Here is a 27,174-nt window from a genome sequence, read left to right on the forward strand (position 1 = left end):
TCAATGGGTTCAATGACCAAGATACATAGGATTGGCTTACCTCTTACAAGCGGTTAAGCGTCCACAACCAGGGAGACGACGCTGTGAAGCTGAACGACATGGTGCTTTACGTGACAGGCATTGCCAGTTTGTAGAGCAGAAACCGCAAAGCAAACTTCACCACCTAGTCTGCTTTTAAACGCGCGTTTTCTTAGATCTTTGGCTGCCCTTGCATACAAGAGCTGTGTTCCAAACAGTACTTGTGAGCCTAAACCCAGCTGCAAGGATCCTTCACCAGTTATACTGAAGACATTGTGAACCTGTGTACACATCTAGAAGTCTCCAGCCAGAGATGGATCAGATAAAGCACATTCTCAAAACATTGAGGCTGACGCAGTTGTCCTAAACCCTATCACTGTTGCCAATATATTCATGCTTTGGCAGGAGCAAAGCAGCGCATTCTGGTTCAGCCACCTTCTGTGCACTTTGAATCACTTTCCAGCTTAGTTCCGTCAGCAGCTTGCTGCTGGACCAGTTTAACGACTGCGATTGGGGAGGTGATATAACAGTTACTCCTAATTGAGGACATTTGGGGATCTCCATCTAGCCTGGCCATGACCCTTCAGGCTGATTTGAGAGCAAGTGACTGAAGTGCTGCCATTCATTCATCTGCAGGTTCCTGCTGCAATAACGCTCATGTATGGCAACGTCAGACCTGGTCAGACATGTTTATCCCGTTCCGCCTTCCACTGTAGCCTGCCACCTTCATTCCTACGTAACTGTCCCCTCTTTGTGTGGACTCCTGGTGCATATATGACAACCTTCTTATTTGTTATGCGTGCAGAGTTTCTGGTCACATTGTGAGTCATTGTCGCCACCTGCAGATGTGCCTGCCTTTACGCGCCCCTGAGCCTTGGCCACGTCTGTCCTGCAGACAACTTTGACACCTCCACTCACCACCTGCCTACTCGCCTCCATCCTCATAATGCCACTCGGTTTCTTTGCTGCATCTCTGTCCCAGGAAAACTAGTTACTGCCTGAGGCAAGAACTGCGAATACGTCAACAAATGTAGGGCCATTCCTTGTTGATACTGGGGCTACTGTATCTGTGATGTGTAGGAAACTGCACAAGCTAATAAAAGTGTGGACAACATTATCTGATCTTTCGCTTCTCACATCGTAATGCGCAGTGTCTTTCGCCTTTGACTGCCTGCACGGCCAGGGCCACCATTCACAGCTCATTATGTACCATAGAATTTGTTCTCACGTCGTGCTGCTGTGACACCATTTCAGGTTTTGACTTTCTCTCTGACCATGGCACCATCATCATCATCATCTGCGTTAATGCCTAATTAGAACTTCTCCCATGCAGTTTGATGATTTGTCTCCTACTTTGAGCAAACTGGCTGTGGCTGCCGACGTTGAGCTTCCTGCATGCTCATCTTCCTCCTTACAAGAGAATTAAAGGAGACTTTTATCCTGCAGTGGGTGTAGTCAGGCTGGTTAGGATGATGATGAGGAACCTGTTCGGCTATGCTCTTGCCATTTTTTTTTTCTTTGCTGTTGCACACTATCGCATCCTCTTCACCTAAAAAAAAAAAGTGCAAGACACCCCTACATAAAAACGTACACAATATCCATGGAAACCTACTTGTGAGATGCTAGTCATTGTTGCATGGTTAGTGTTTTGTACTTTCCTATGTGCAGAAAGTGCCGAGCATTATTTTCATCGAGTCACACTAGCTTCATTTTTTATTTATAGATTTATACATACTGTCGATCCAACCTGGACGAAGATAGGAGTGGACACAATGTCAAACTTGGAATAGCGCAGCCATTTCGTATCTAAAAAAGAAAAACAACTTTACCAAAAAAATAAAAGTGGACACTGCTCAGTTCTATGGCGCAGCTAGGAAGTGTTGTATGGTGCTTCATTTCTTTCTTTTCTGACATGATGGGAAGTTTTACTGAAGAGCCAAGATTTTGTTGGGGAAGCAGTTTCAGATAACAGAAATAAGCAGTTGGTGATATATGTGCTTGGTAGAAGAACATAGCTGCTATTCTGCAAGCATGAAACTGTGCGGCTTGTGTGAGTTCCTAACATTTTTTAGTTGCCCCAGTTTTTGTGAAATAGGGGCTTGTTTCTAACTAGACACGCAAGTATTTAGACATTTCTTGACAGATGAACGTTATAACGCATGTCTGCAAGACCTGAAAGGCACTGTGTTTTGTTGTGCCTGAGTGCGTATTTTGCAAATATGTTAAGTGCAGCACATGCCCTCTCATTTTGGAGATTTAAATTCGGGGGCTAACCGGATGGGTAGTAAGGACCTTGTAATACTTGTAAACGTGGTGAGTACACTGAATTCTCATTTGAGGCGGAAAAAGATTGCTAGATCAAAGCAGTGCATCTTACTGTTGCATTTCATATTGCTTCCCCACAGTGGCGGCAAGTTTTAGATGCATAGCTGCGGATGTCCTGCAGATGACAGGAAAGGTGCTTGCATTACAAAACATATTTTATAAGCGTTGTGTTCATCCAGAAAAAAAAAGGATTGTAGTATAAGATTATTTCAATTTGAGAGTTTCTATAGGCTCTTCCAGAGCAATATGTGCCTTTGTTTGGACAAATGCTGCATCATTGGTCATTCCTCGTTCATATCCATACAGGTGCATAACCTGCAGGATTTTCATCCTCCTAGTGTGTGGGCGCTCATGCATGAAGGAAAAAATAAGAGTGCGAGACAAAACAAACTATCGCTTGTTTGTATGCTTGGGCCGCTTTGTTTAGTGCATTTATAAAATATCTGTATAGCATGAGTCACTGTAAAAAGTAAAAAAAAAAAAAATCGTCAAGGGTGAGTTGTGCTCTAGTTGATGCCAGTAGTTAGGCTGCTTGCTGTCAGTTGAGCACATCAACAAAACTGCCAGGCTCAAATCAGCCACTTGTTTTCCAACATGTCAATCCAGTTGGATTCGTAATGGGACTGCTCAGCGTCAGTGTATTCTTCCTTTTGGGCTCGGCAAAGTATTTTCATAGTCACTTCTATTTGTGCTTGGAATATTGCTTGCGAGAAGAAAAAGGAGCAAGGGAATATCTTCACATTTGCACTGGTTCCTCACAGGTCTGCGCGGATGTGCCTTGCGATCACTGCTACATGTCGTGCGTCAAATGCTTCGATGGAGCAAAGCGGCCCTTGCGAGGTCTATCTGCGCAAACATGCGCTCGTTTAAAATAATTATTTCAAATAGGGCGCCGAACCTGCATTTGCGAGCGGTGCAGATGGCGGCACTTACCAATCATTTTTTTTTTTTCTCTTTAGGATGCAACATACTCAGCTTTCTCATCAAGAATACAGTTCTAAATGTTGAAGTCATGTCGTTAGATGTCATTCAGAAGGGAACTTTTTTCTGTTACTAATATTTTCCATGAAGTTGCAATTGTAATTTCCAGTAGTGGCGCTGCATTCGCTTTTGCATTTTTCTTCATGGCGCCGTGCTCGAAGCATTTAACGTACGGCGTTAGAGGCAGAAATATGCGCTGTTATTATGCTGTTACATTTCCTCTTTACCGCTGTGGTTGTCATATGCTTTCCCAGTTTTTATAAGTCGGCAACCAGACCCTTAAACGCTGTGCTAAAACGTTGTCGTACACTTGCAACGTCGGCGAACCGAGACCACCGACCGATACGCGCAATTCACCTAATCTTGGTAAGTTCGCTCCTATTTAAAAAATGTCCGTGCATCGGAAACGAGCTTAGGAGAGTACAATGATTTCAGCGGCTTCTGCGAGGTTAAAATGGTTCAGTGCCATTTATAATGTCAATGCGTAGGGGCAAGTACAGAACTTGGGTGAGCGCACTAAAAGCATGTTCGGAATGTATCGGCAGGAAGTAATTTATTGTTTCCGATGTAAAAAGTGCCAGTTAATCTCTGAAAAACGACAGGACCGTACAGAAACGTGCACGCAAGATTTGAAGTGATCGATGGTGTGATCAGCTTTACCAGCGCTTAGTTTTCTTTAGTTCGCGTTCTTAGACACGTCGCTCTTTGCACTGCATTGCCGGAGTGAAATAGATTGTTTACTAGGTGGAGGGCTTTTGCTGTGGGAGAAGCCTATTTCATTTACTTCACATACTTTACCACACGAATCAATCTATTTTGCAGCCTTATCTTTCTTGTACTGCTTCAGCCTTGAAAAGAACAAAGTACATAAAAAAAAAGTTCTGTTGGCAGATAAAGATATGTATTCTGCGGCAAGTTCATGAACAAAAACAAAATGGTAATACACACCAAGAAACTGAAGCTCCTCCTTGGCAGCTGTCTGCAAAACCTTTCAATGAACTGCCTATCGACATTACTAGAATAAACTCTTTTGTTCTAGAAATGCCTTGATACAAGACTTCGTGTGGAGATTGTGGCCCATGCAGCTTTCACTTCAGGAGCCTTGCTCTTTGCAGATCGCAAGAACACTGGTGGAAGGATGGATGCCATTCACTTGTAGCTGTTATCAGTCGGAACCGTTTCAACTCATCTTGTGGTGAGTATACAGTTCAAAATCTACAAAATGTTTCATGCATGTGATAGTAGCTTATTGATTGAAATAATAAAGATAATTTTGTTTCAAAGTGTGTTGTCCACTAATTATTTTAATTGATGAAATGCTCCGACCAGAAAACGGTTGGTTTGCTCAACTGAGGAGAACATTCTGGCTGAGCTACATGCGTTACAGCAATATGATTAGCAGCAGGTGCACTGCTCATCTCAGGCAGAGTGCTGAATTATGCGATGTGTATCAAAGAAAGCAGTACCACGCATTGGCTGCTAGATCAGTCAAATGTATACTTAGTGGAAACAAGATAAAGTAGACTTCAAATAGAGGCCACTTACTCATTAGCACCCATATAAGTGCAGCCATACAGGTAAAAAGAAAAGCTATATAAGTTTTCCAGAAGCTTCAGTAGTGAAAAATTTGACGTGGTCCAAGGAGTGAACCCTGGACTGTTACTCATGTGGGGCAGTTTGTCTACCAAGTCATCTAACCAGGACAACCAGTGGATGGTGGGGCTAGGCTGAATTTATCAACAATGCACAGGACTATAACTTATGTTTCGATCCCATGGACACCAAAAAGGCCTTCCAGAACTGGCCCTTTATGTCTGATAGTGCACAGCTACACTGTACTATTGCTGCACAATTGTTACTAAGGGCCTTGCACTTGAATGTGCCCATTGGACCTGTAAAGGGACAAAACATGGACCAAAATGTAACAATATGTATTAAATTAGATGGTGTAAAAAAAAATGTCTGATTTAGTATAGATCGAGCACTACAATATCCAAGAATTGAGGATTTATTTTAATTTGGCACTGAAATTGCATAAAAACGACTGAAGGAATCTCTTGCGGTGAAACACTGTCATCATCCACGTAACCACGTCTCGGGAAAAAGTATGATTTTTTTAATTGCACGTGCTCTCTGTTCTTTAACAAGCGCTCACCTTGTTTTATTGTATTGTTACATACATGATCTCACTAGTGACATAACAATATTTTGAGTGCTGTCCAGTGTGCCTGTCAATAAACTGAATCCAGCTTCAGCAGAGAGTGGCCTGGACTAAATTTGAAAGTCACCATCATGCTTGACATAGCTGAATTAGCCTGAACGTCGGTTTTGGTCCAAATCGGACGAAGTCAAATTTTGAGGGTGGTTTGGACCAAATTAGGGGATCATCATTGTGTTTGCCATTGCCAAATTTTGTCAGTGGGACAGCTCGATAAAAGCTTTGTCAGAGTTGGCTGACAGTGGCGGTGGCTGCTCACTTTGAAACAGTGGGCTTGTATGCTTCATTGATTCGAAAAAAAAAAAAAAAAAAAAGACGGGCTTTCCGGATTTTCAGTGTGGGCGGAAGCCACATACTCATGAAGAGGATTCTGTCATCTTTTATGCAAGATAAAACCTGAATTCGGATAATTCAAACTTTAGCAAAGCAAGACCGTAGTCATGTGGTATTTTCTTTTCCTTTCATATTTGCGCACTTTGTTTAAATGCTGGAAAAAACAATCATGCAGGAAGTATGTTAGTAGAAAAAACTGGGTCATTTGTACTTGAACCCCCTATAAAACTTAAGGGTACTTGGGCCTAAACTGAATATAAAAAAAAAAATAGAATAATTAATCTCAACTAATTAACGAATTAGATAAAATATAAGGAATACTCCAAACAGAACTACACGAAGACGAATAATATGTCGTCGGTTTCAGTAAGCTGCAGTGCTCAGCCTTTTTTTTTTTTAATCCTTGGTTTACATTACATAAAACTGTGCGTGCACGTTTGGTCTATTCACCAACATCACAGTGGCCACCAATTTGCTGTTCATGGAGCGTTGCAAAAAACTGCTATGCATGTCTCATCGGCTCACCACAATTTACTCCGGATTTCTTAGCAAAAGCTATCTTCTGGGCAATAAAACGGCACGCGTGAGGTCATGTAAATACCCCTCTGTAAGCTTGTCATGAATAGCCAACAAAAGAATAAAAAACAGACAAATTATGAATAACCAAATTTATTGCTATACACAACAGCACTTGCAGTCTTAAAATGTGAAAGTGCTCAGAAAGACAAGGAAAAACGATTTTGTCTCGTCCACTTCTCTTGTCCTTGTCTTTCCAAGCACCTTCAAATTTTAGGATGCTATACTAGTTAACCCAGCAAACAACTTTGTTAAGCACATGCAATGTAGCTCTGCTATAGACCTTTTTCCAGTCGCGCCTCTTCTTGCAGACGTCAAGCAAGGTATGTTTGGCAGGGCGGGTTACCGAGGCTCCCTCACATATTTTCTGCAGAAATTCTTTCACAATAGTAGGGTGGGTTTATTTTCCAAGCGGCACTTGATCTCTTAGAAGGCAAACCTGGCAGCGTCTTTTCGTTTGTTGCAATAGCAGGCAGGGAAAATGTATGTGGTCCTGAGGGCCAAGTACATGCTAGCAATGCATGTAATTATTGCGCAACAGTTTGTCGCGTCAATGACCCAGCAGACATCTTTCATGGTTTTCGCACACGCAGTGAACTGCTGCCCTACTATGTAGAAATAGAGAAGAAGGCTTCGCACATGTGCAGTAGCATTACTGAAAATAAGTCAATTGGACCTTTTTCCATTTTATCCTGTCTCCTGCAGCCACCAATATCCTGTGCAGCCACCACTTTGCAGCAATGAACTAGGGTCACTCAGGATTGGAGTGCCTACTGAAGAGATCAGAAGTGAATGGCCCACATACTAGGGGCAATGCCTGACACCCCTGAGTGCTGGGAACGGTTCATAAAGAGCATTTTCATAGGAAGTTTTGTTGTAGGAAAAACAAATTTAAGGACGGTTAGTTCGACTGACTGCAGACGAAATTCACTCACCAATGTATTACTACTCTCATTGTGCACTGTGGTGGCTTGGTCATTGGGTGCTTGACTACAGAGCCTGGAAACCCGGCTTCGACACTTGCCATGTTACAATAGAGACAAAATGCAAGGTGCCCACGTGCTGTGAGATTTCAGAGTACATACATTGAAGAACCTCACTTAGTCATAATTATCTGCATCCCTCCACTACAGCGTCCCTCATAGCCAGTCAATTTGGAACGTTTCAACCAATCCAATTTTAATTCCATCGTTTTTTCACTCTCCAATTATTCCAATCCCGATTATATTCTATTTCTATTCGTCGTGGCTTTTGGTTCAACTTTGCTAAATCTTTCGTGTCCAAATATCTCCCTCCTCTCCCATAAATGGAGGGCGGGAAATACCTCTTAACACCACCTGCCACAGTTAGTAGGCGAAGGCTTCGCATGGACACTGACGCCGAATGCCTGACATTCTTCTCGGTCAGCAAATGCTGTCGCATCAGTACTCGTATAGTTCATTGCATTAGGCGGACGGGAGCAGAGATGCCAAGTAGTGAGGAGCAGTGCAGTAGCATGCCAAGAGAGGGTGTGCATGTTCTGCCCCTTGAACGATCACCACCGCTAGCCAGACCGCAGTATTGTGACTGGCATAATTGTAAATGAAATGCTAACCTCCATTTCCTCAGCTTCTCACGGCTAAGACATTGAAGTTGAGCCCATGTCCTCTATGGCAACAGAGGCACCATGTGTCAAATAGGTATGACTGCACAGGGCAGTAATGCTTTGTCACTGCCATTTTAATGCGTCAGCATTATGTAGGTATGTCGGCAGTTTCATGTCACCAGAATTGTCATCACAATTACATTTGAACGAAACAAGTTATAAGAAAAAGAATGGGCCAAAAAATCTTGCTGGGTAAATAATTTGATGCATGTGGGTTAACTAGGTAATTAATTAGAGGGGTAATGGCAACATCCAAACGGGTCACGTGGTACTAACTTCCAGTGGCGGGAAATTTGAAATGTTTGAAACGTGAACGAGCGGGAAAGGGCGTGATTTGCGTGCACAAATGGTAGGAATGGTGAGAAAGTGTGTAAAGAGAGGTAATCAGCCAATTGCAATCTGAAAAATTCCAAGAGCGCTGCAGGATCTGCAGCGGAGAAATGCGAAAGCCTGAAGAACGGAAATCTGAGCTAGTCGGTGCATTGCAAGATCAAAAAACAGCGCGGCTACTTGGGACAAACAGAGAGGAGAATAGCGGACAAGCGCTTGTCCGTTATTCTCCTCTCTGTTTGTCCCAAATAGCCGCGCTGTTTTTTGATCTTGCGAAAGCCTGAGCATTGCTGCTGCACACGGTACATTGCATGCCTCTTGTTGAACACAACCAGTGTGCCATTGAACGCATCACAGTTCACCACCCTTCTATAATTGGTTTACAGGAAAGGAAAGGTGCAGTATCTGTTACTCGCGGAATCCCGCTGACACATCTTGCGGACAACACAGCAATGAGCATGCTTACGCATTTCTCCAGTACAGATCCTGCAGTGTTCTCGAAAATGTTCCGCTAAAAGGAGTGAAACAGCAATTATGCAGTGTTTTTGATGTCAGGCGACGTCCTTCAAACTTGTGTTTGAAGTGCAGCCTGGACTGCCCTTGACTGTTCTTGGTGCTAAGAAACTACACTAGTTCTATCGCTGGATGAAAGTGTTCCAACCCTAGTTCTCCCATTCAGCACTATTAAAGGCTTCGTCCCCCAGAAAAGCCATTGTCCGCATTATGAGCAAAAAATCATGGGCATGGCTCTGGCAAGTGGTAGCTGGCAGACGACATGGTCATGCATGGCTAGTCATTGAGTTGTGTGATGGCATGAGACGTGGCATGGCCGAATTGGTAGGCGCTGCCAACACAGGTGTGACATGAAAGGGTGAAATCGGAATCCAGCCCTTCAGGACCCCTAGGCCACGAAGATACCTTTGTGTGGCTTGGTTAAAATGGTGCTTTAGATCTTTGTCGCGGTGGTTTTATAATGTGGTATCTTGCGACTATGTATGGGACAATGCAGCCGCAAGTTAAAAGCTTCTGAACAAGTGAGTGGCAAAGTGTGTCTACACGAAGGTCCACAAGGAAAACCGGCAACTGGCGTCATTAACGCTGGCATGCCATGACCTTAAAGGAAGAGTTTAAGTCCCCCCCCCCTTCCCCCAATATTTTTATGAGCTCAGTATTCATTTGCAAGTTAGCGCTTTGCCCTGTGTTTCTTTCACGTCACTGTCTGTTTTGCACTTCAGACCTCACCAAAATGAGTAAACCCCACTAACTAGTCCAAGAAACAGCCCTGAGGAGTTATGTATTCATTTCCTTTTTTTTATATAAATTTGTCTTGTTCATGCAGAGAATACAGAACTGTAATAAAAGAATTTGTTGAATGCTGCGACAGTTATAGTACTCTCCGCTGACTTCCAGAAATTTCACAGAGTACAGAAGCTCAACATAAAATATCAGAAAAAATAAACTGGAACAATTGGTTAGAAAAGCTGCCCTTGCAGCATCCTTCTTTGGCTGTGCCTTAAGCGCGGCTGCACAAGATGAGGACAACAAAGAATGTACTGGGCCGGAGGCACGTGCTGCCACAGCTCAGTAGTTTGGTTATGCCTTAAAATGTGTGGGAAGCTTATATTTCCCTGCGACCTAGAGCACCACATCTACAACTGATTGCCTAGGACTAGAGGATGACTGAAGCCGGCACCTGCTCTACAGAGCCGCCCTTACTCTCGCAGAACGTTTCATCATTGCAACTTTGCCTTTCACCCTTCTGACCCCAGAACTCGCAAATGTGGTTTCTCCAGATTGAGGCACAACTCGGCCCTTACCGTTAGAGGTGTGCGAAGGCTCGGTTTAGCCCAAAAGCTCGTACTCTGGCCGCTCAGAAGCTCTGTGCCTCAAGCTTGGGCGGGGCCAGGCCGGACACACCAATCCAGAGTATTCACAACTTTTTTAAAGGCACGAATATGGTTGTGGTGTGCTAGGCGTCACAATACAGCAGTATTTTGCAGCATCTTTCCCACACAAGAGTGTGTGAATTCTCTATACAGATGTTTATGCACCTTTACACCACACACCCCTGGCATGAACAGATCTTTGCTAGCTGTCAACGACCAAGCAGAAGGGCTGCTTGTGGGCTATCGAATTTTGACTTTTGTCTCTTCCTCTTCGGCAGATGTTTAGGTATCAGTTTCCAGATTCGCGGTATGCTGTCAGCTCTTCCACATCTGTTGTGCCAGGCCTCAACAAGCCTCAGTAGAAATGGGCTGTAGCACCTAGTCAAAGCATCTGCGGTCCACGACCTTGTCGGTGCCATGAAAGACACGCAGTGAGCAAGATAAGCTTACCGAGTACTTGGCCACAGAATCAACCCCTTGCTCAGAGGCCGCGTGTTTTTGGTGAAGTGAGGAAACCATGTACCTAAATCTTTCCTTTCTTGCTAAGAACACATTATTCATTGCAGCCACAAGTTACAGCAGTAAAAAGAACTTCAGCGTTGCTGGATTCACAATCCAGGAGTGCCACAAATGTCTTAAGCATTCATCAATGCATAAATTGTTCTTGCGTAATAATATAAAAAAATTAATATAATTCTATGTTGTGCTGTGCCTCTATATTCTACAAATTTCAATCTTAAACGCGACAACTGAGCATTTCAAGGTCAACTCATTATTTGGAAATTATTTCTTTCTGTATCATTCTGGGCCAGACCAGGGCCTTAAAGGGCCATTAAACAATATTTGCTCTAATATTCTAGTGAAAGAAATTTATAGAGATGGTCTTTGTGAGTGTTTGAGTCAAACACTTTGCGTGGAGACAATTGACAACTAATTTTTAAAAAGTGCTCCTGGTTAAAGCTCTCAACTGATTAGGGCGACCTCCATCGGGGCTTGCTGGTTGTGCCCGCTCACTGGATGCTCCCAGGTGACTCGGGCAGAATGGAACGTGGTGGGGTGCCGTCTCAGCTTGTTTTCATTTTTTTTTTCTTCCGTGGCGGCATGCGTCAGGTTAAGCGTGCAGAGGACGAGCGCCATTTCAGTCGCCAATATTTTCGGTATTACTGACACTAGCATAAAAATTTGTGTGTTGCAAAGAGGACTGATAGGATACATATATCTAGAGTGCGTTTTCTAGTTTTCGTAAATAGCTCTTCGTGGGCCCTTTAAGTCTGAACACGTTGCCATGCCAGACTTGGTCTGTAACACAGATTCCAAGCTAGCTCGGGCTCAGAATTTCGGCCCGTGCACATCTCTACTGACTGCATCACCTAACAAGGTGATTTAGTACAATCATGTCGTATCTGCGCTCTCTCCTGACATGATCAGTGACCTGCAGGATATTCTTATAAACTCATGGGAGATGCCCTCATCAGCACCTCAAGACCAAAGTACCCGAGAGAACTATGGCGTAAGAACGCTCTCACCTACAGCAGCTCCTTACTGGTGGACCTTGACGACTGTCGCCTTTCACAACTGCTTCACCGGATTTGGCAGCTCCTCGGTGAGGACTCACCACCCATGTTCCGCTGCTTCGAGAGCTCTTCTTCAGCTCTTGCTGATGCCCAAGCATCTGCATCTTGCCTTCCCAGCGGCCAGTGACACAACCATGGAGCTGACCAACCAGGTTCATGAGGTGGCCTTCCAGCAAGCCACAGCTGTCTCACCACTGGCAGACTCGGCAATTTCCTGCCTCGAGGCCTGTACTGATGAGCTTACTACCTCAGTTGACACACTCAGGAGCCTGTCCCAAGAGACCATTCACCATATTCCAGTCACCACTTTCCATCGCGCACAAAGAGCCATAACTTAACACTGCTGGTATGACTGGCAATTCCTACATCCTGCCACCAAGTGCATGTCTCGTGGTTGGGAAAAACCCCTCAAGACCATTAATGGCAACTCGTGGCTCCCCAATGCGGCCACCTTTCGTGGTTTGGTTTGTGAGGTTTAACGTCCCAAAGCAACTCAGGCTATGAGAGACGCCGTAGTGGAGGATTCCGGAAATTTCGACCACCTGGGGTTCTTTAACGTGCACTGACATCGCACAGCACACGGGCGCCTTCCTTTTCGCCTCGATCGAAAAGCGGCCGCCGAGGCCGGGAGTCGATCCCGCGTCCTTGGGAACAATAGTCGAGTGCCGTAACCACTGCGCCACCCCGGCGGAGTCCTTTTGTGGTAATTGACAAGACCTGTCATAATCCGTTCCTTGTCAACAATGGTGCAGAGGTCAGCGTGATCCTTAAAAAAAAAAGCCATCTTGCCTAGCTGGCAGGGCAATCGCAACGGGCTGCCATCCCTTCGACCATAGTGACATATAGACTTCGCTCCCTCACCCTCAACTTGGTACCCTGCCACACATTTTGACGAGTGTTCGTCATCGCTGATGTTGACCCAATCATCAGCGCATATTTCTTATCGTACTTTCACTTGGGCTTCATTCAGCATGCAGCCCGACAGACAGCTTCACTCGGCTATCTATATCTGGCGTCGAGTCTAACCTTGTCCCCACTGGCATCGGCATGCTGATACCATCACCTCCTTTGAGAACATCCCGGTGTGATTTCAGTAACTGGCAAAGCGTTTAAATCTCACCCAGCCACCAAAGCATATGGTGTGACCACCACCACCAGCACGATCACACCTCTTGTTTGGTGGTCACCTGCTAAACGGGAGTTCAATCATGATGCAACTCGACATTATACACCCATCATCCAGCGCATGGGCTTCATTCCATCTCATATCTAAAAAAAGATCCAAGTGACTGGCGTCCGTGCGGTGACTATGAAGTGTTGAATGCCAAGACTGTCCACGACAGCTATCCACTGCTTCACATCACATCTGAATGGCTGCACCATTTTTAACAAAGTGGACCTGGTTAGGCACATCACCAGATACCCACTGTGTTTGCCAGCATACCTAAAGCAGCCATCACAACTGCGTTTGGGCTGTTAGAGTATGTGTGGATGCCCGTTGGACTTCAGAACCCAACTCAAACCTAGCTGTGTTCGCATACATCGATCATTGATGTATGCGAACACAGTCAGCAATATGTCTATAGATAACGAGAACTACCTGCGTGCAGTTTACAGCACCTCCAACAGCACGGCCTGGTTGTGAATTCTGAGAAGTGCGTATTTGCCGCTTTCATGCTCACTTTTTGAGCCATCACAACTTATAGCTGAATTGCCAATTGCTAATATTTACTTATTTGTCAACTTTTGCAAGAGTGAAATTCTCGCGGGAACAAAAAAAAAAAAAATCCTTTGCAGGGTTCGACTGCATGTGCTCCACATTTTGACGGTTGAAAATGAAACTTGCAGTGCTCCGCAACCATTATGATCTGCTGAAGTGGACTAAAGCATAAGTCAATGCAATGGGTGCCAGAGGTTTATATGTGAAATACCCCATTTTTACTTTCAAATGAGGAAGTGCTTACTGAGAAGTTCGAGGAAGAGAGAGATGCGTGCAGACTGTTCTGGGCTTTGGGCCGTTTGCAAGCAGCCTTCATTATTCAAACGTTGACCTGTATTAAACCCATTTCATCCGCTACATTTGGTGGAGGTGCTGGGTGAAAAACATCCTGGGAATCCAGCCAGTACCTCGTCGCAGCCGCTATGTGGCAGGTGTTTGCCACCTTTATCTTCTCAAGAGTACCTTCCAATAGCTACCATCCAAGCGACGCAGACTCAGGAACAGTGAGCTGAAGAGACGACGACCTAGAGATCAGCAAAGCGGCTCAGAACGGCTCAGCTTACTGAAGTGAGCCGGCTCATTTAACGGTTCACCGGCTCACTTAAGCCTGGGTCGCTCAGGAGCGAACAGTGGTCTATTGGAGAGAGAGAAAGCCAACTGTGCCTCTCTCTCGTTCACTGATACGCACCCATTCGACCTCCCGAAACTTAACGAAAGCGTGGAAATATTTGTGTGTCCATCCTATCTCCCCTAATGGTGACTACAAAATCTCAGTAAACAGCAACATCCATATTTTTTTAGGCTCGATTCTTACTCTTTATGTCCACTTTATGTCCACGAAGTCCAAGAGAGGACTTCGTTCTTTTCGTACCCTATCGTTTCAAAATTATCTGAATAACATTGGCCATCATTAAACACACTGAGAATCATCCTTAATAAATACTTCGGGCCATCAATCTCTAGCCCAAAATCTCTTGTGGACTGACTGTTAATAAATACTGATAGTGACAATGTAGACAGATATAGATAGTGAATTATAAATATAGAGAAAGCAGATTACCTGATTCGAGGTCCCTCTTATATTCCCGGAGACAGTGAACTCAGGAGGAGCCTGAAGTATAAATGCATCATTTTTTTTAATGCAGTGTGCGCTTTGTAGCTCGAGTCCGCGTTAGTCCTTTTTCACTTTCTAAATCTCCCCTCCCCCCACATGCTTTCTCTAGCTGATTCGTTTTTCGTATATTCCTATAACCCTGTTCAACTTTGCGACAGTTTTTCTCAATGCCCACAGCTCTCAGCGCCCCGGCTTCTCCCACTGCTTCCTTTATTCCTGGCAACAGGTTTCTGGCCCGGTCCCCTAACCCAAACTTGTTCAACCTTCCTGTTTTTGCCGCCACATACATACACCGACCGTATTTAATTAATTCATTCATTTTGTATCTACTTCAAGCCGAATCGCTCGCCATTCATGCTGTGAAGTGTGGTTTTAATTTTCATAAAGCATCTGTTCCCGTTTTGAGCACACGACGCGCTGCAGTCAGTGCTGTTCATGACTGAACCAGATATTTTTTTTCTGCTGGGCTGGCTGCGGAAGGGGCCATGCATTCCACATTCGCCCTGTTGTAATGCAGCTTGAGAAAACTACACATAGCAATTATTGAAAGCAAAACAAAAGACGCACAAAAACAGCGGCGACCACCCGAAGCATACACACATTGCGGCTGCCAGGTCGCCGGCGCGGAGCCTCGACACGGCGCCGAAGCAGCCGACCAACTACCTGCGAAGGATTGTGCAGACAGCACACTTTTTTCTTTTCTTTATATGCCGGCCCAATCCACCTGTGCCTGACCACTGGAGTTGCTTTCTCGTACTGCTAATAGATGGCGCTAAAGTAGCAGCAAACAGAAGACCTAACTCTGGCAGAACGGTTCCTAACAGCACTCCAAAAGAAACGCTGCTCACGGTTCCCGATGGCTCACTGAACCAGCGGCTCTCCAAAAGAGTGGCCGCTCAGTGAGTCGCCACTCATTCTCGCTCTTTTAAAAAAGCGGCTCGGTCAAAAGACAGTCGAAGGCGAGGAGATGTTTGCGAGGAAGGGCGGGAAGCATGGCCTCAGAGATCACCCCCGCAAGCGTGGGGATGATCTCGGAGGCAATATGGGACAGCAGACACTTTCTCGCAACACTAATAGATGGCGCCGAATTCAGAGGATAGGGAGCCTACATGTTGCGCCGCGGCGCCCGGCTTAGGGTGGTGACATCTCATGCTAGGGTTCCCTATTTTGGCTAAAAACGGCAGTCAGGCTTGGTGGGCCGCCATGTTGGTTCCCAGTTAGTGCGGAAGCACTTAAGCAGGTATGACAGCGATACATCTATAAAGGATGATCATGCACAATGAAGAAAAAATACAGGACTCCGTCGCGCCGCAAAGGAGTCCTTTGTTCCCCTTACTTTTTCTTTCTTGTCAGTGTCGAGACTTCCCACAGTATTTGGTTTCAGTATTTAATTTCTAGGGAGCTTCGCAGGACAAAGGCTATCGATCGAACGGAGCTTCAAAGCAGTGGAGAGACTGCTAGAGGTTTTGGAGGATATGCAGGAGGTGCACCTGCCAAAGACACCCTAAATCTGCGTACCAGGTTATTAATGGAAGGCTGAAAAGAGTGGGCATACTGAATAGGGTTAATAAAATCTGTCGTGCTCCAAGCAGTTAAAAAGGCAAAGACACCAGACCTCTCCCAGGCCTCAAAGAGCAGAAGCGGCTTGGTGCCTGAATATCCAAGAATGATGAGCGGACAGCACACAGGGGTGCAACAGCTGCACCAATTGCATATTTTGATACGGCTACATATTTCTGCACCAAGCTGTGCATTAAGCGTGAAATTTGCGCCATGCTGTGCCAAAATGCCCCGACTATCCACAAAAGTTTGCCATACTCAGTGACAACTTTCTGCGGCCGTGATATAACCAATCACGATGCTTCAGACACTGTAGCATGCGTCACTGGCATTTTAGTTTTATTTTGAGATGGCGTCATGGCATTCCAATGGCTACTCATATTTTCTTTGCATCCATGTGCTTTCACCGCTTTCCAGTTCAGTCACTGTCTATGCGCTGAAGGAACCCTATAACGCAAGTGGGCTGTTTGTGACAAGGCACCACTGCTATTGCTTCCGTGGTGGGCCGTGGTGGTACTTGTGATTTTGGAGCAATACTTCAACCCTGCATTTTAAGTGCTGCATGTTTTTATTGGATGTATCTTAGTTTTTTATGCGGCTCATGGAAGTTTTCGATATCCTGTTGGTTCATTCATGTACACTAAGGTTATTTTTATACTGTCTTGTCGATAGACTCACTTTCCCATCATCAGATAGTGTAGGAGGTGGCTTCTGTGTTTCATCATCAGCCTGACTATACCCACTGCAGGGCGAAGGCCTCTCCCATCCACTTGACCCCTGCGAACTTCTCAACCTCATCCGCTGCCCCCTGCTACGCTTTCCTTCCCTTGGAATCCAGTTTGTTACCCTAAGCGACCATCGATTATCCTCTCTTTGCATTACATGTCCTGCCCATGTCCATTTCTTCTTCTTAATTTCCACTAGAATGTCGGTAACTTGAGTTATTCTGACCCACTCTGCACGCTTCCCATCTCTTAATGTTACCCCTACCATTTTTCGTTCCATAGCCCTCTGAGTTATCCTCAACTTAAGTAGAACCCTCTTGGTTAGCCTCCACGTTTCAGCCCCATAGGTGAGTACAGGTAAGATGCAACTGTTGCATACTTTCCTCTTGAGTGATACCAATAAGCTGCTAGTTACAATCTGCGAGTGCTTGCCAAATGCGCTCCATCCCAATCTTATTCTTGTTATTTCCTTTCCATGGTCCGGGTCTGCGGTTACTACCTGTCCTATGTAGACATATTCGCCTACTACTTCCAGTATTTCGCTACCTAATGTAAACTGCTGTTCCTTCCCGAGGCTGTTGAACATTACCTTAGTCTTCTGCATATTGATTTTTAAGCCTACCTTTCTACTTTTCCTGTCTAAGTCATCAATCATTATTTGCAGTTCATCCCCCGAGTTACTTAGCAAGGCAATGTCATCAGCAAATTGCAGATTACTGAGGTATTCTCCATCTACCCTGATCCCTAACTGCTCCCATTCCAAGTCTCTGAATACTTCCTCTAAGCAAGCTGTGAATAGTACTGGGGAGAGCGTCTCCTTGTCTAACACCTTTCTGTATGGGAATTTTGTTACTTTTTTATGCAGAACTATGATTGCTGTGCACCCACTAAATATATCTTGCAGCACTTTCACGTACGACTCGTCTACCCCCTGATTTCGCAATGCCTGCATCACCGCCGAAGTTCGTGCTAATACAACTGGAGGTGGAACATGTGAAATTTATTTCGAACATCAGAAGGTCGAGAAACGCACAGCAGCCTAGCTATTGAATTCCATAATGCCGTAGTGGAGCCCAAGACTGCCAAAATTAACATTTATGCATGCTGCAACATTGAAGTACTATAAGGTATGCATTGTGCATGAAATACATAACCTAATAATCGTCCACCTCTCCTTAATCAAAATATTGTGTCAAAGCCACCGCCAGTCCACAAGAAGTATAATTTACAAGCCGAAGATGTGCTCGCTCGTCGGTTTTCTTTGCTTAAAACTTGCTTTCGGCATTTGCCATTTCGCCTTTTGGTCGGCGTTTCTTTTTGTCCGTTTCTGTATTTGCTTTTTAATCAACATTTTGTTTTTGCACTGCGCTCGCTTCTGGACACAGGCTGATCGCAGTCACTGCTTCAAATTAAGCTCTTTCGGAGCTGCCCTCGCACGACACGAGCTGTGGATTTCGCAGAGAGTAAAACAATGTTTTTTGAGCCTTGCAAGCAACATAAAGTCCCATGATTAAGGTTGTCAAACCGTGCTAAATGAAAAAAAAAAAAAAAAGGCATATTCTCTAGTTTTTTTTATTTAGCCTCTTCAATTTTATGATTCACATTTTTGTGTGTGTGATAGCATGCCTAGCAGTACAAAAAGCTTATTTACAAAAATAAATACACGCAGCATCGGTGATAGGTGGCCTTTGCTAGATTTCCTTATCGCATTCATACAGTCCGATATTCACACCTCTTCATTCTTTTGTGCCGAAAGCAAAGTTTCTTCCATGTTTAACAGCTCCAAAATTTGAATTTATTTATTTATTTATTTATTTATTGATACTGCAATCCAGTTTAACAAAACAGGCAAAAAAATAAACAATAATTACAGTGCAAGTTGAAGCTCTTCTGAACAATTAATAATAAAACCAAACATATACAACACAGCAGTGAAATAACAAAAGCAATAAAGAGAAACTAGGTTATATGTTGCGAGAACAACGTCAGTGATGGCTGCAGCACTTCATTGTCAGTGAGGTTATTCCAATCGGAAATAGTTCGTGGAAGGAATGAGTATTTAAAGCAGTTATTTCGAACGCGAAAAGGAGTTAAAGTTAGCTGGTGTCGTTGTCGGGTTGCGTATCCGGACGAAAAAACAAGCAAATCGGTGAGTTCTGATCTGTAGTGTCCTTTAATTAATTGGTACAGAAATTTAAGTCGTGCACAACGATCTCGCTCAGTTATTGTCGGAAGGCCAGCTTGAATTAAAAGGTGTGTTACTGATGTACGCCGGTAATTATTATATATGTATCGTGCCGCCCTCTTTTGAACTTTCTCTAATTTATTCATGTTAGTTTGCGTAAATGGATCCCAAATGATTGAAGCATAATCTAAGGTAGGCAGAACAATAGATTTGTAAGCAAGCAGGCGTACAGATGGGGTAGACAACCGCAATGCCCGTCTCAAGAAAAAGTTTACGGAAAGCGTTACACGTTATGAGATCAACATGTTTATTCCAACTAAGATTGTTACTGACCCAGAGCCCTAGATATTTATATTCTGCCACTTCAGTTAGTGTCATGCCGTTAATACAATAATCGAAGGGTAAGACTTTCTTTTTGTGAGTGATTCTCATTAGTACAGTTTTTTCAAAGTTAATGGACATTTGCCATGCTTCACACCATGCGAAAACTGTTTGTAACGCACTATTAAGTAGTTGTTGATCAGACACATTTCTCACTTCTGTATAAATAACACAGTCATCAGCGTAAAGTCTAATTTTTACAGGAATGTTAACAACAATATCATTAATATATATTAAAAATAGCAGAGGACCAAGAACAGAGCCCTGAGGGACGCCAGAGTTAACTGTAAGCCTGTCAGAAGAATGATGGTTAAAGACAACGAATTGTTCTCTATTTGAAAGGTAGGCTGATATCCATTTTACTAATTGTTTGTTATGAAGTATTGTATCCAGTTTATAAATTAGCTTTTCGTGAGTAACCTTATCAAAAGCTTTCGAGAAGTCCATAAATACGGCATCAATCTGCGTTCCATTGTTAACTGACGAGGCGAAATCATGTATAGTTTCTGCTAACTGTGTACAAATTGAGTAACCCCTCCTGAATCCATGCTGATATTTAGTAAAAAAATTATTAGCTTCAAGAAAGTTTGATATGTGATTGTGAATTATGTGTTCAAGTAGTTTACAAGCAGTTGATGTGAGTGAAATAGGGCGGTAGTTCTTGATTAATCGCTTGTCTCCACTTTTATGAAGCGGTTTCACTCTAGCAGTCCCCCAGTCTCTCGGCACCTGACCCTCATGTAAGGACCTTGTAAATATAACAAATAAGTACTTAGATGTCCATTGTGCATATCTTTTCAAAAAGGCGTTAGGTATGTTCTCTGGTTTAGGTGATTTCTTTATGTCAAGGTTAAGTAACATGTTTAAAATGCCATGCTCACTAACTACAACGTCATCCAGAGGCGGGAGGGAAGCTTCAAATTTCGGAAAAATGTTATTGTCATCATTAAACACGGACTTAAAATGTTTATTGAATTCATTAGATACTGTTTTTGCATCACTGACCAAAACACCTTTGATTTCAAACTCATTATTAACCTTTGATGTTGGGGAGACCAAACGCCAGAATTTCCCGGGAGACTCCGAGATAAATTTGGGTAACGATTCTTCAAAGTAACGCTGTTTGTCAGCGATAGTGTTTTGTTTGAGCTGGGAGCTAAGCAAACTGATCTTTTGTTCTAATTCCGGAGAATTACTAGTTGCTTTTTTCTTTTTCATCCGTTTCAGTTTTCTTTTTAACTGCAGTGTCGCCCGAGAAATCCATTTTTTTTTTTTCTTGTGAGCTGCTCCAAATATGAATTTTATTGCTCTAAAACGAAGATTTTGCTGCTCCAAAAATCGCTACAAATCTTATTTGAGCTTTTGCACCCCTGAGTACATCCTTTTAATGAACCACAGTGTGAGTAATCAGTAGTCTTTCTTGAATGGTTAGTAATAGTGCTGGCTCACTATTTCCTTATCTCAGCATCATTCCACATTAAAGCAATGTGGTGGGTTCGACTTCCACTTCCAATTTTCTCAAATGTGTACCAGCTATGGCCCAGCCTGGTGCTTGGCTTACCAGGGCTCATGGCTTAGGAAAGGAGGAAAAAGGAACTGTATATGGGCTTCTGCTGCACGAAGCGGACTTAGGGTTGTCTAATGGTGGAATGAATCGTGAATTTTGGTTCATGGCCCTTTTCCTGGAGTGAACTAGAATACCTTTCCCAAGCATCTTATCTCAGAAGAGCCCAGAATCAGGCCGGGAGAAATCTTGTACCCACCAGCACCAGGATCGAAACTGGTACCTCCTGAATGTGAGGCAGATTCTGTCACAAGGCCATCATGCCTTGGTGGGGTAGTAGCCCTTGCTCGGGTTCTCGTTCTAATGGTGCTCAACGTGGCTTTGGAAGATCTTAAAAAAGCTTAATGATCGTTCATGAATTCAGAAAGGCCTTGGTCAAAGGTACGCTGGTGTGTGCAGTACATTTTCGTCTTTTTTTTTTTTTTTTTTACAGAGCACTTGGGGTGGATTCACACACCAGATTCGTGTCATTCCGTGATGATTATGGTTAAAGGATAATACTAAGTTTGTTCTTGAAAGAACTGACCAAGCTAGAAAAAATTTCATTGCAAGAAGACATCAGTGCTCAGCATACTCACCAATGTTCTTAAAAAAAAATAATATACACTGGGACGAGCTGTCTGAAAATTTTCAGGAACCTCATAGCTGTGCTTTTTATTTCTGAAACTTAGCCATTGTCAAATATGTTAAACTAGCATGTAGAACAATGTTTCTGTAACACTGATAGTCTTTACCTGAACACACTCGCACACACACAAAAACTGGATCGGTGAAATTTTGTGTTTAGCTCTGCACAAATTTAGTTAAGCGGCAACAAATTTCATGGATATATATTTTATAGACAAACAATGCCATGAAAACTAAAAGAACAGTGGGCAATTAGATTATGTACTGACCAAAAATATTTTTTCATTTTTGTTTTCTTGGGGTATTGTACTAAACTTAAATCTAACATATTGGACCAGCCAAAGACACGGGAACACAAGAAAAAGAAATGCTGCGCATTCAGAAGGTACCAGGTTTGATTCCAGGTGCCGCCAGGTACTCAACAGTTTTCCAACTGGTACAGGATTTCCCCTGACCTGATGCTTGGCTCTTTTGGGGTGAAATGCTTTGGAAATGGGTCTCAGACCAAACAGTGTTGTCCCATGTACTTCTTTGTATTGAGTTCCCATGTCCTTGGCTTCCCATGTCCATGTCCAGCAAGTTAGGTTTGCAATAACTGGTCTGCATGGCCACTATGTAAAAAAATATATATCAGGAAGCACTACAGATATGTCGCAATAATACTAGCTGTGCCCCCCCCAACAGGGTAGGCACCTAAATTCACCCCTGCTACCGTGGTAAATATGCTCTCAATGACCTCATTGGATTTTCTCCCTGTCCATTGCCCGGACAGACTGTTTCTATATTGGGACATAGATACATGCTTTAGTGAAGGCCTCCAGAAATTTCAACAACCTTGTCTTTAACTTTAAATGTGTGTCAACATCGCACAGTTCACGGCATTGCTTTTCACCTCCATTGTAAAGGGACTGCCGCAACCAGGATTTCATCCTGTGTCCTTGGGTTTAACAATTGAGCACCCTAATCCTGTGCCACCGCAGTGGCTATTACCTATGTGGGGACGGAATCAAGATGATGAACAAAAGCTGCAAATCGTCTCCAAGGGGTTCCTGTTTCAGCACACGCACCAAACAGGGAAGGGCCTGGAAATCAGAACAATGCAATAAATGCCGGCTCCTGGGAAAGGTAAGACATGAATGATCCCGCTGCAACACAGAATGAAAGTATAATGCTAGTAGCTGTCACATGGCACTCACATGGAAACATTTAATGCTCTATCAGTAAAATAATTTGGCCTCAACCAAAAAGAGCAAATAAAATTTGCCCCTAGTGTTAGCAGTGCATTTGCTGTTTGCAAGATAACATATAGGAAAGCGTGAATATGATTTGGCAGTGTAAACCAAAGAAACACGGAGATGAAGAAATGATAAAACAAACTTGGCATTTCCATGTGCGTTCCTTTCGTCCTTGGCCTGTTCGCACAGCCAAACCACACTGCAGTGGTGTGCCAGCTAGCCCATCAAAGCATGCTACTGGAAAGCTCTTCGAGCAATTATACAATTCTATTTTCTACCATGACAGGCCTACGTGGGCACTAGTATCTCTATATGGAACAGACTGGTTCAGCCTAGTCCCACCTTGTGCACCTGAATGCCCTCTCACTGTATTTGACAGCTACTGGAAAATATGCACCAGCATTTATTTTGGTAACGCGCTACAGCTGAAAGAAGCGATTTCACCAGCTCTAGTCAGGAATACAAAAAGGATCTATACAATGGCCACAGAAATAGCACTGTCACTGAGTAGATTTGCTAGTGAACATTGAAAAACATTTTTTTTACCGTGCCCATCAACAGCAATTACCTTGTATGGTGCACAAGACAATATACAGTCATAACTAGAAACAGAATTTGAATTCACCTAGAGTTGATGCAAAAATGTCATTAATATTATCACGCTTAGCTAAAATGTAGCTTAGCTAAAATGTAGTCGTATGACCGGGTTAGTCCTATCTAGTGGTCAGAACAGTCCGGCAGATATGTACTGGCACCCCCACCCCCCTCACCCTTTTCTACTGCTTTGGTTGTCACGGTGCTGACCGAAATGCATGCCCAGTGCCCCAGCTTCATAAATAAGGTAACTTCTATTTCATATAGTAGCGCTCTTGTGGAGCAACCTGTTTTTGCCAGCACACATTTTGTACCCACCTTTCATGAGGCACAAGGCATTCATGGTGCAGGACAGCCCATGAGCAGAAGCTGCGACGTAGCCAAGATCCCAAAATCGCTGTGCAGCAAGAGTATTTCGGCACACACTGAAACAAAAAATAGAAATGGTTGCTCTTGCTAAGACAGGGCTATTTGGGAGCAAAACGGAGGCGCACTCGAAAATGAGCCGCCGGCGACCGATCGAAGCACGGACTGCTTCCTGGCGCACGGAAAAGAGCTTCGTAGATCCTCTACGCTTCACTTGAAGCCACCGACTCACAGCAAGATGCCGCAAAAAGAATTGAGATCACTTAGCAATAACGCATCGATGCAGACAAGCTGTAACGTGAGAAGAGCGGCGCCATGAGGAAAGTACGGGATGCCACCGTAAGTGTTTTGCGCTGCATTTTCGCTGTACTTACGAAAGTCTGAAGAAACTTGCAAGGATGGGTGCCGCCCAGTCTATTTTGCAGAATACATTCCAGTCTGGTGAATCTGAAACACGGCGCGAACAAGCCTCCCGCTTGCACGCTTGCTTGTACCACTGCGCGCCAAAATTGAAAAGGAAAAAAAAAAAAAAGCACCTGCGGCTGCGGAGGCGGCGATAAAAAAAAGCGTCTGGGTACGAGAGTACACGCAAGCAAAAAACAAAAATAAGCAATTTATTACGTCACATCCGCCAGATTACAAACAGATCCTCCTCGCCTACCTTCTTTCTTCTCGCGCATGCGCAGCTTACCAAGATCGCGCGGTGGCGACCGGCAGGTTTTCAGAGCGCCAGGGCGCGACCCGGCGGCATAGCCGGCGGTGTCGACGGCGCGCCGCAAGCAAACGGCAGCTGCCCAGCCGATGGCCGTCGGCGGAAAGGCACGAGGCCTAGCTTGCATGCAGTGCGGACACCGTGGAAACGGCAGCGACGTCAAATAACATATGCACGCTTCGAGCCGCGAAGAGGTTTCCGAACCAGCTTGTCACACCACACGAATTGCCCGGGAAATCACAGTTTAATTACTTTTCCTTTATCTAGATCTGTGTGAGACCTTTCGGCGTCAAAAACAATCGAGGTTCGCCAACGCAGTGTGACCTGTTCATAGGCCGGCCGGGCGAATTTTCCAGTGACAACTGCACACCATGTTTGCGGTGATTCCGCTTTTCTGCACATTTCGTATATTTGCAAAACGTTTCCTTGCAAAATAGCTTTCTCGGTGCGACGTCTTTCAGGCGCGCAGGCTCTCGGCAACGGTCGTCCATCCCTTTGCCACGCGTCCCGATATAATTCGGTCTTTTTCTAAGCGAAATAGTTCATTATATGAATTGTTTTAACCAGAAATGCGCTCGGTGATCGCTCTTATTGGCTAAAAAGGGCCTAATTTCCTCACTCCAAACTAATGCGCCGGCGAATGCATATGATGCGAGCCGGCAACACCGCGGCGCCGGCGCTATTATAAGCACATCTATAGCTGCAATAGCTAGCTAGTCGATGACTGTAGGGGACAAAAAAAAAGCTTTGAGGACAAAGGGAATAGAGATACCTACTAGGTCATTCGACTCTACAAATTTTTTAGGTCAGAATTGTGATGCTGGGAGTGATATGTTGATTAGGAAAAAAAAAAAACTAAAGCTGTAGTATTAAATTAGGATGACCTCTCACTGTTTTGGTTACCCTGTTGCCAAAAACAATTAGGTGCCTAATGAATATCCTATTCACATTTGGGCTATGGTTATTATAAAACTATACAAGTCATTTCACATTGATCAGGGCTTCTTTTAGATTAAGTTTATTAAAGCAAATCCCCATCTTGCACTTGGAGCATAATGCCTTCATACCTCAAATAAAGTTGATGGAGCATATCATAAAGTCGCAATTATTTCAGAACATTTCAGAACATTCAGCCTCAGGATTTCAGGCTAACAAGAAATGTTGTACATTGTTACTTAGGAGGTCACGTTATATATGGGTAACTATAGGAGCATTATAAGATGTGTACTTTTTAAGTAGTACAGAACTGTGTGTAGCCTTTAGAAAACATGAAAATATTGCAGCGTATATCACATGAAGAGTAATGGCATTGTATGTTTTGTAAGTGTCAGCGTATGTTTGCTGTCAAATTGCGATCCATGTGATGCATGCATCTTTTAATGACTTAGTTGTTGTTCTAATGCAACGCATGGACCATTTCAGCTTGTCATGCCTTCGCATGTCTAATATGTAATAAACAGCGTCTTGCGTCTTCTGCATTTCTTTCACGGCAACAAGTTTTGCATCCGTCATATATGTCAATTGTGCTTTTTAACTGGACCTGTAGCCTGGAACAGACTGCTGACAGACAGCTAGGCCTCGTGCCTCTCCGCCGACGGCCATCGGCTGGGCAGCTGCCGTTTGCTTGCGGCGCGCCGCCGACACCTCCGGCCATGCCGCCGGGTCGCGCCCGGGCGCTCTGAAAAGCATGGGCAATCCAGGGACAGTCTAGGGAAAACACGTGCGCCCTACATCCAGACATGAAATCATAAAATATCACGTGACCCATGACGTTGTTTGTGACGTCATATATGACGTCACAAATTTTGGGCCAATTAGCGTTTCCAGCCGAGCTCCCCCTAAACGTTCGTATCGCTAGTGCCCCCCGCTCTGGCAACGCGCGCGATTCCGGCATTCGGTTCGTGGAGCTCGCTGCTGCATGGCACCGGCGCGGTCGGTCACCGAAGTGCTCGACGATGGCGGGCCTGCGCGTTTACGTGAATGCGCTTTCGGCACGCCGATCCGTGCTGTACGTTGGGCGGAATGACGTTGATAATGGCGACGACCTGCGGGAGATCGCAAGCACCGTCAAGGTAAGTATAAATTGCGCAAAATTGTCTCGCATTTTGCTTATTTATAAGTGCTGTGTTGCTTGTCTCTCCCCACGTGCTTCCAGGACCTCGTACAGCAGCAGCTCGTGGCATGGACGCTCCTCGTGTTCAAAAAAAAAAAAAAAAAAAAAAAACCGCCCACGGCTATGGAGACCTCCACGAAAACATCCGCGGTCGGCAACTAACCGCTGCCTGACTGCTATGCTGAGGCGCACGTCTGCCGTGCGCATTCTCAACCCTGATTGAGGTACAAACACGCAGATTTCTTTGTCGAAGGTTTTGTAATATGTTGCGCATTCCTCAAATCGCTATGTTCAAAATGCAACTTTTTTCTACTCTTTTACAGCACCGTTTCCTGTATGCTGCGAAGAGGCCGAGGATTTTCTTTGTGCGCAGCAGCCCATGTCAGGGATCG

At 44.3% G+C, this 27,174-nt stretch overlaps 2 long non-coding RNA genes across 5 annotated transcripts in view; one reads left to right on the forward strand and one right to left on the reverse strand.

Annotated features, from left to right (window-relative positions):
• LOC146180419 (uncharacterized) overlaps positions 1-21,707 on the forward strand; it is a 38,678-nt gene extending 16,971 nt beyond the window's left edge. Inside the window, exons 4-7 of one of the 4 annotated variants that reach the window (XR_014700075.1) lie at positions 864-3,690; positions 4,440-4,519; positions 19,775-19,913; positions 21,569-21,702. This is a non-coding gene — a long non-coding RNA (uncharacterized LOC146180419). Of the gene's footprint in view, positions 1-863; positions 3,691-4,439; positions 4,520-7,156; positions 8,037-19,774; positions 20,050-21,568 lie in introns of those variants that run through there. The other 3 variants (XR_014700077.1, XR_014700074.1, XR_014700076.1) reach the window with 3 other exon arrangements.
• Positions 21,538-24,604, reverse strand: LOC146180420 (uncharacterized). Its single transcript, XR_014700078.1, has 3 exons — positions 24,332-24,604; positions 23,910-24,016; positions 21,538-22,844 (listed from the first exon to the last, which is right to left on the reverse strand). It is a non-coding gene; the product is annotated as an uncharacterized LOC146180420 (long non-coding RNA).
• Between the last annotated feature and the right edge of the window lie 2,570 nt (positions 24,605-27,174).

The sequence above is a fragment of the Amblyomma maculatum genome, chromosome 8 (genome assembly GCF_055883805.1).
Source record: "Amblyomma maculatum isolate TAMU_Amacu chromosome 8, ASM5588380v1, whole genome shotgun sequence".
NCBI lineage: Eukaryota > Metazoa > Arthropoda > Arachnida > Ixodida > Ixodidae > Amblyomma > Amblyomma maculatum.